General features: G+C 35.9%; 1 long non-coding RNA gene across 1 annotated transcript; it reads right to left on the bottom strand.

Annotated features, from left to right (window-relative positions):
* Positions 1–1,981: 1,981 nt before the first annotated feature.
* LOC309713461 lies at positions 1,982–5,788 on the bottom strand. Its single transcript, XR_014278587.1, has 3 exons — positions 5,550–5,788; positions 4,287–4,424; positions 1,982–3,003 (listed from the first exon to the last, which is right to left on the bottom strand). It is a non-coding gene; the product is annotated as an uncharacterized lncRNA (long non-coding RNA).
* Positions 5,789–8,816: the final 3,028 nt, after the last annotated feature.

Below are 8,816 nucleotides of genomic sequence, written 5' to 3'. Positions count from 1 at the left end.
TTTGAGACCATGGAGGTTAAGGCGATAAGAAAAAAGTATATTTCACTTCCTCTTTCCCCTAAAGCAAAAGAGGTTCACTTTAAAATCATTAATGAGGTTTATCCAACCAATGAATTCTTAAGACGGAAATTTAATTTAGATGTGAACGCCTGCACATTTTGTGAAAATGATATTGAAAGTCTGGATCACTTGTTTTTCAACTGTGAATCAGTGCACTCCTTCTGGACTGACATGTGGAGCTGGCTACAGTCCAGGAGAATTCAGTTACCACATTTGACGGTGACAGTAATAAAATTTGGAATACTTGCTGAGAATGCAGATTTTGACCTGTTGATTAGGACGATTTTGTTAATGGGAAAAATTTTATTCACAAATGCAGATACTTTAAAGCTAAACCATGTATAAACAGATGGCTGAATGACTTTAGACTCTGGGCTAAATCGCTGAAACTTGTGAATAACAAGAAAGCCCATAAACTTGTTGTTTTATTTAAAGAGTTTAACCTATGTTAAAAAAAACAAAAAACTCCCTATTTTATAATCACGACTGCCCTTTTTTTGCACGTTAGTTTTTGCCTTTGGTTCGAATCCTTCAATGACTGTTCTTTTTGTGCTAACTCTTTTAACTTTGTGCTTATTGTTGTTGTTTTTGGGGTTTTTTTTGTTCGTTTTGTTTGTTTGTTTGTTTTGCTATAATGCTCAACCGAGGATGTAACATAATCGGATTAATGATGGTGCCTTGTATGTTAAACTGTTGTTTGTAAATAAAGTTTAATTAAAAAAAAAAAAGTAATCATTGAACGATTCGTGTAAAATTTACGGACTTAGTAATACACAATATATTTATTTATTTTTCATTGTTTGTTGGGATAATAGAGCTGTTATTGGAGCTGATAACAGAGCTTATATTGTAATATTCACAATTATAAGTCAGAGAGCCGAAAATAAAACACTGCCACGCAAGCTAAGACCCAAAACTTTATTTCACAGCTGGCACTTTAAAACGAGGATTGCAAACAAAGGCTGAAGGGAGGCCACCTACACTGTAAAAAAATATTCCGTAGAAAAACAGAAAATGTCCTGGTAATTTTCTGCCAGTACATTTTCTGTTTTTTTACGGAGGTTTGACGGACCTTTCTGTAAATGATAAAACGGAAAATTCTGTAGATTTACAGTATACTCTCTGTACTATTTACGGACATTTCCTTCAGCTATAAAACAGAAAATTCCGTTTATTCACAGTATATTTTCTGTATCATTAACTGATATTTTCCGTTAATAGAAAAATTGAAATTTCTGTTTATATTACTATTTCCAAGCACTTCTTTTCACTGTAACTCATTAAATATAGTTCTTTATATCCTTAAACGTACATTTCTATGCAATTACAACCTAGTACACCATGTACTCAAAAATTCATAAATTAAAACTTAAATTAATTTGTGCTTCGTACACAACAACATTGGTACAATTAATGTTAAATATTCTTTTATTCTCCTTAACTCAAACACTATACTAAAATATAATGACAGCATCCATCTTGTCATAAAACTACTAAACAGCTGATACATGAACAAAATAACTCACAAGCTTTCAAATTTGAGCATTTTTATTTCCTTGAAATCAGGTTGCCCTCATGTAAATGTGTTTATTTACATTCATTCAAGTGGCTACCAAGTGTTTTCTTCAAACAGGACACCTGACAAACAAAAAATGTCATATTTAACGACATGTCTTTATCCTGTCTTCCTTCTCTCACCCCAACCGGTCGCAGCAGATGGCCGCCCCTCCCTGAGCCTGGTTCTGCCGGAGGTTTCTTCCTGTTAAAAGGGAGTTTTTCCTTCCCACTGTCGCCAAAGTGCTTGCTCATAGGGGGTCATATGATTGTTGGGTTTTTTCTCTGTATCTATGAAGCGCCTTGAGGCGACTTTTGTTGTGATTTGGCGCTATATAAATAAAATTGAATTGAATTGAAATGTTCACATTTAATAATATCCAGAGTACCTTTTAGTTAGAATCACTGCCTTGTGGTAGTTTTGCCTCAGCCAAATGGTTAAGGTGTGGTTTACATCCATCTCTGTCCACTTATGATACAGTATACACATGTAGTCAGTTATAGCCAAACACCTTTGATTACTGAATTACATTCACTTCATTAATGAAGTGAATGTAATTCACATTTGTGTGAACATTTGTCTGAGATTAACTCTTTGGGCTCTTTACCTTACAATATAACATACTTGAGTCAAAATTTGTTGACTGTTTAAGTGGTGCCACATGAATACAACTGAACAGATCTAAAGAAGATGTTCCTGAACTTTGGGTTTATTCGAACAGGACTGATGGATAACCACAGGACTTTTCCCCATATGATAACTACAACACATAATAAATTAAGACAGATTACTGTCCCAAACTTAAAGATAAAAGTGTATTTACGGGACTTGTTTTGTCAGTGAGGAGCAAAGTATAATTAGAAGTGCTTGTTCTGATGAAAAGTTAAACTGTAAACAGCAGCATAGTGAATAAGGATCTGTGTCCACGAATCCTCAGCAGTGACAACACTTAAACATCATAGTTCAAAATCCTTAATGCACACCTTTTTCTCCACGGTGTTCAAATTCTCTAAGCTGGTTAAGTAGAGGAAAAAGTCTGACATATTTCATGACCATTAAATGTTAGACAAGGCTCTGAAAACGAGGTTACAGTTACAAACAAAAACCTCTGCTAGTGCGCACAGACCCTAAATCACAAACAATAAGACAATAGTAAGACAAATTACTACAAAGTCTTGTTACCGCTCTTCATATAACAGTGTGACAAAGTCCTGAATGCAGCCTGCATGTTAGTACATCAAGGTCCATCTGAGCTTTAAGTAAAATACACTCAGCTTTTCCTTGGATTTTAAGAGTTGCTCAGTTCATACAGGAACTGCAGCAGTCGGAGTTAACGTGTCGCTGTGTTGCTCCTCCGTGTCAGCCATTGAGACTAGTTGCAATTTATTCTGAGGAAAAAAAGAGAAACAACAAGACATTTTTAAAAAGTTTGTATTTTTATAATTTTTTTTTACCTAGAGCATAAACAACATAAACAAAAAAAGGATTAGGGCTGTGCGATATGACGATATATATCAGATTACGATATAAAAATGTCTATCGTTTCATATTATACACTATTCTTTGTTTTGTGGTGTTGCAAAATAAACTGTTTACGGCAATATTTTTTTCATGGTTTTGATGGTCACTGTAGTTGCTATATTATTTCTTAAAGTTCTCTCCTTCTCTTATACTTAAAATAACCACACTATGGACGGACAAGTGACTGTTTTTACGCGTACTTTCGTTACCAACAATGAGGATAAAACCATCGTGTGGCTCCGCCGTCCGCTTGTTTATTTTCCACATAAACCTTTCACAATAAAGCTCAAGTTTCTGTTGAGACTTTTCAAACTAAACTGAAATTATATACATTATTCTCAAACATAAAATTTCAGAATATGCATCAAACAAATGACCTCAAATAAAAACATCAAGTAACTATAAATGGCGCTTACAGTCACCACGCAGACGAAGGCACAGAGAATACCAGCATGGCCAGCAAGGATGAGGCAGAACCAGAAGGACCAGTCAAAAGAAATCGAGGACCTTATTGTTAAATGAGGGGCTACCTCTGTAGCATGGACATGGTTTGGTTATGAAAAGTCTGACACGCCCCAGAAAACTGTACTATGCAAATTATGCCACAAACTGGTCCCCACCACCACTCGAACACGACAAACCTCTTTAACCACCTACACAAGAATCACATGAAAGAGTTTCGAGAGAGTTTACGAATGAAAAGCAAAAAAGAGTCGTCAGGTGCTCAAAATAATCCTTAGACTCAAACGTTAGAACAGGCTTTTCCTTGCAGCACGCCGTGTAATAAATACTCAGAAAGAAAATGGCGGCCATTTAAACTCATGTCTAAAAATGTATAGTTTCATGCATCGGTCAAAACACTCGACTCCAGGTACACGACGCCCAACTGAAAACATTTCACATAAGTCGAGTTGCCCGAGAATCACAGAATTTACAGAAAATGCACTATTTTGTGATATATATCGTTATCAGGAGAGATACGTCTTATATTGGGATATGAGATTTTGGTCATATCACGCAGCCCTACAAAGGATTATAATTCACGTAGAGTTGCATACACATAACACCATTCTGTTGCAACAAAAGCAGTTTATAATTAAAGTAACATACATACCTTGAAAAACTAAATCAACCACAACATTAAACTCACCTTGTGTTTGTAGAGAAGGTGGTCAGGGTTTTTCTTCATTTCCTGAGACCAGCTGCTCTGGATCATCACCAGCTTGTATCTTCATCTTTTTTTTTTCCACTCGGGGAAGTCTTTCCTTTTCTTGGCCATTGCTCTGCACTGGAAAACCAAAGTGTGTGATCAAAGGTGAAATAAGGGATATTTTTCCACTGCAGGACTTAAAGTGCTTCAAGTAGTGATAGCTGTTGATCCATTTCTCAAATAATCTGTAAGGATCTGGATTTTTAAGAAAGATACAAATATCTCTGCTTATATTTGGCTAAAAGCTTGATATAGACAAGGCATATAGAGCCCCTGCACACCAGCACTGCACGTACATTATAGTTCAATCAAGAAATAGTTATTATTGATTTATTATTGAATTTTTTTAGTAATAATTTTTAGTATTTAATCACATTAGCACAGTGGGGTGACAAAAATATTCCACATACAAGAAATACTGCTCAGCATTTCATAAATTACATTTTCAACAAATGTTGGAGTAAAAACACAGTTACAGGGAAAATGTGTCTGTCTGTAAATATTAACTAAACATTTCTATGTGCTACAAAATAGACATACTGTAATTGTAAATGTGCTGAGGTGAAACTATACTTTCAATAATTTTACCACTACAGTCTGTTAACCACCGAAATAATCTATGCTGGTCAGCTAGCTAAAAGTCTTTACTTTAGCAGCCCAAATCAGAGGCTAACATTAGCATTTGCTAGCGTCAGCCAGGAAGGTCTGAGGCTTAAACTAGGGTTAGTGTAACTTTGCCTGAAACCCTTTAAAGTGTACAGTAGAGCCAACTGTAAAACACAGGTATTGATACAGTACTTATTAGAGTCCTAGAATAATTTCTAGAACCATGAAGTTCTCACTTTCCCAGTTATCCACATCGCTGACTTTCGCTAATTAGCTAGTTAGCAGTCACAGCTGTGTAATACCCAGAGAGACACAGACAGCTAACTATAATATTTATGAAAACTGGTTCAGCCACTGAAGGGCAAAACTGGTGGTATCACAGTAAAAATTATTTTAACATTAACTAAAATAAAGCTTAAGTCATGTTAAACCTAAATAACAATTATTTTAAAAAATGAGTCCGCAAAATATTCCTGACTTGTCTGGAGACAGCCGAAACCAGTTAACAAATAAATTAACAATTCTTTCTAAATAAAAACACGGAGTCTTTTGAAAAACATTATTTTAATAAAACGAAACATGAGTTTTAATACTTACCACAGAAATTTGAAGGCAGTTTCTCCAACTTCAGAATCCAAAATCCAGATGAAGCCTGAAAGAAGCCTAATGGCTGCTCTTGCGCTTACTTTTCCCTCCTTTTCAGGTTCTTTTTCCCACAATGCATTGCAGTAGTTGAGAAATACAGAAAAATACCTGTAAATGACTAATACGGAAAATTCCTTCACGTTTATACAGTAGATTGTACTGTATTTTTACGGATTTTTTTTACAGTGTATGTACCCGAGGGAGGGCAAAAAACAGCACACTTCAAAGGGATCTATACACTGCAAACAACCGCATGTAAATGATTGACACTGCAAGCAGTGAAAACCATTAGGTTGGAGCTCCGATTACAGCTCCCAGCCTGAACTTGGATCATCTCTCCCCGTCTACGTTCCCTCCGACAATAAAACAACGATACGGATCTTACAGAAACACCAGACCTCCCTTGGGATCTGATCTGGTCTGTGTTTCAGTGTTTTTTATGTGTAATGTCTTTACTTATATTTGTAAAAAGACTTTAGTGTACATGATTTGCAAAGGGCTTATATATAAAAAAAAATTACATGTTTTTTAAATATGTTTGTGTTATTGTACCTAACCAATCCCGTCCTTTTTGGCCACTTAAAATATCTTTATAGATCTATTGTTATATTTCTGCTATCCTTTGGCCGGATCGGTCTTAAAAAATAAATTTTTAATGTCAATCAGATGTTGTATCGGTTAAATAACGGATATATTAAAGTCACTCTGTCAAAAAACTGATTGAGGCTTCTACCTTGTGACAGGAATGTTGTTTGTGGTTCAAGATAACTTGATATCATTCATGAGGGATACATTTAATGTACGTTTCACATATACATAGGCTTAAAAGTTATTTATAGCAGTTTAAATTCAATCAATGACTTTTTGGCGCTACAATGGCAACTAAAGTCCGCAAGGACTTATAGGTGGCATCTTATTCCCAGCCCTATACTAAGTAAGGAAGGGAACTAGCCTCCCCTCGTCACACTAGAACACCAGTCCCCTTTCTATCTATCTTCGTCGCCTCATCTATGAATGCAAAACTACCATGTCTGTCAAATGCGTTTGTTAGGTTTTGTGAGGTCAAAACCTCACAAAACCTAACAAAACCAAAAGAAATTAGCAACTAGGGCTAAAGAGTCAAACTAACATACTGACAACCCCCAAGAATATGCATAGCCCCCCATTTTCTGCTCTTCACTCCCATTACTATACTCTTGCAAATCAGATCCCCCCCCCTTAGTAATACAGAACCAAACTGATTTAGGTATAATGGAATATGATTTCCCTGTAATAACCAATACAAACCCACCTAATTTACCATCGATGCATTCAGAACCTTCTTTAGCACTTTCCAAGCCTCTGACAGATACTAAAAGGGTTGGGATGGACAGGTATTGGGCCCTATGCACGCCTCCTTTCCTGGAAATAAGGGCAATTTCACCATATGTGTGGACTACAGTCACACTACCAAAACCCTTCTCCTGTTACTGGAACTAGCAGGCTGAGGGAGAAGAGTGGGAATAACTGGGAATATGTCTGTGAAGGTTCTCAGTCATCCAGGTCATCGTAGTCTAAGGAGCTTGGAAAGAAAAGTAACAAGCAATGCTTCTGATTGTGCCAGAGCACATTTTGCACAACACCATGGGAATTTCGGATTTTACACAGGTGGTTGGATGTTACACTCTGGAAATGGAAGGAAGGTGAGTGTTATTAACCCTCTGTGGTCCACGCTGCACCTGCAAATCACATGACTGATGTAAGCTGACATAGCAACAAGCTGCAGCCACCCTGAGTCTCTATTTCAGCCCACATTGAAAGTTATGACTTTAAAGTTTTTAAATTTTAATTACAGGCCAGTAAATCTAGAGTTGTGATAATATATATAAGGCACGCTTTTTTCTAAATACTGTCATCACGTTTTTGTGTGTGTGTGTGTTTAAAGCGTTTTCTAAGGAAAGCACGAAAACAGTAAAGAAACGTTTAGTGTGGAGTGGATTCTTAGTGTGTTGTGTTGTGTTGTGTAGTTGTTCTGTTGTGTAGTCGTTTTGTTTTGTGTGTCAGTGAGGGCACTAATGAATGTCACAAAGGCACATTTGCAATGTAAACACTGTCACTAAGTAGAAAACCAGCGGAGTGATACACCTCCTGTTGTCAGGCCTGCAGGTTTATCCCTGTGCTCTTCTGTCTTTTGGTGGACAAACTTTTTTTTTACTGGCACACATCATTTGTGGGGCATCTTCTTGCAACACCTGATTGTTCTCTCATTTTAGTTTTAGTAATATTTTTAAATGGTTGTAGAAAAAAAAACAGCAGGTGTATTGGCTGCATTTTTAGATAAATAGTTGTATATGTTTACAAAATGTACAATTATTTTATATTTGCATTTCAAGTTATAAAAATTTACTCAAGATGTCTGTGGGGGTTTTTACAGTAAAAAAATACTACTAGGATTTTAAGTTCTTTGTGTGATTTCAGATCAGTAATAGTACTATTAATAGTAATAGTAGTACTAATGCAGTATGTCAGTGAAAAACAACTAAATTAAGTTGAGCTGAAAAGAATGATACCAAACAAGGCAAGGGGGGGAAAAAAATTAAACAATCTGAGGGTGAAACACAAACGTAAACTCAAAAGGAGTCAAAAATGGCCGGTTTTATTTCAGACCTCAGTGGGTTAATCCAACAAATCATGAAAAATTAGGTTTACATTTTTGTTCATGACAGTGCAGATTTCTGACATTTTGTGTAATTTAAGCTGTAACAATGTGATTGTTTTCTAACAAAAAACAGTGTGAAACTTAAGTTAGACTTGTGTTTGTAAATGAACCGCCCCATGTTGTGTAGCTTTCTGGAGTTTATACTTATTGGGCTACATATTTATTTATTATACAGGCTATACAGTACATAACATCAAAACTCACATGTTTTATGTAACTAAAGTGTGTAATTATGTGGGCTACAGACAATAATTAAGTTATAAACTATATATATATATATATATATATGAAAAACGTGTATACTTACTGCATTTGAATCATTTTAACCATATATAACCACCTACATGTGTGTTTGGAGAAAAAAAAAGGCTTTGATTTTGCCACCCCATTTGATTTCTTTGCCACCCTCATGCCACCCTAAGAAAATTTCTCTAGATCCGCTCCTGCTTAGAACTGAAGAAGCTTCTCGGATGACAGGTGAAACGTCTTCAAGCAACTCAAAGAAGTCCAGACGCTTTTCT

Source organism: Aulonocara stuartgranti (assembly GCF_965226115.1).
Source record: "Aulonocara stuartgranti genome assembly, chromosome: 8".
NCBI lineage: Eukaryota > Metazoa > Chordata > Actinopteri > Cichliformes > Cichlidae > Aulonocara > Aulonocara stuartgranti.
The sequence above is the reverse complement of the archived record's forward strand: the minus strand, read 5'-3'. Positions and strand labels throughout refer to the sequence as shown.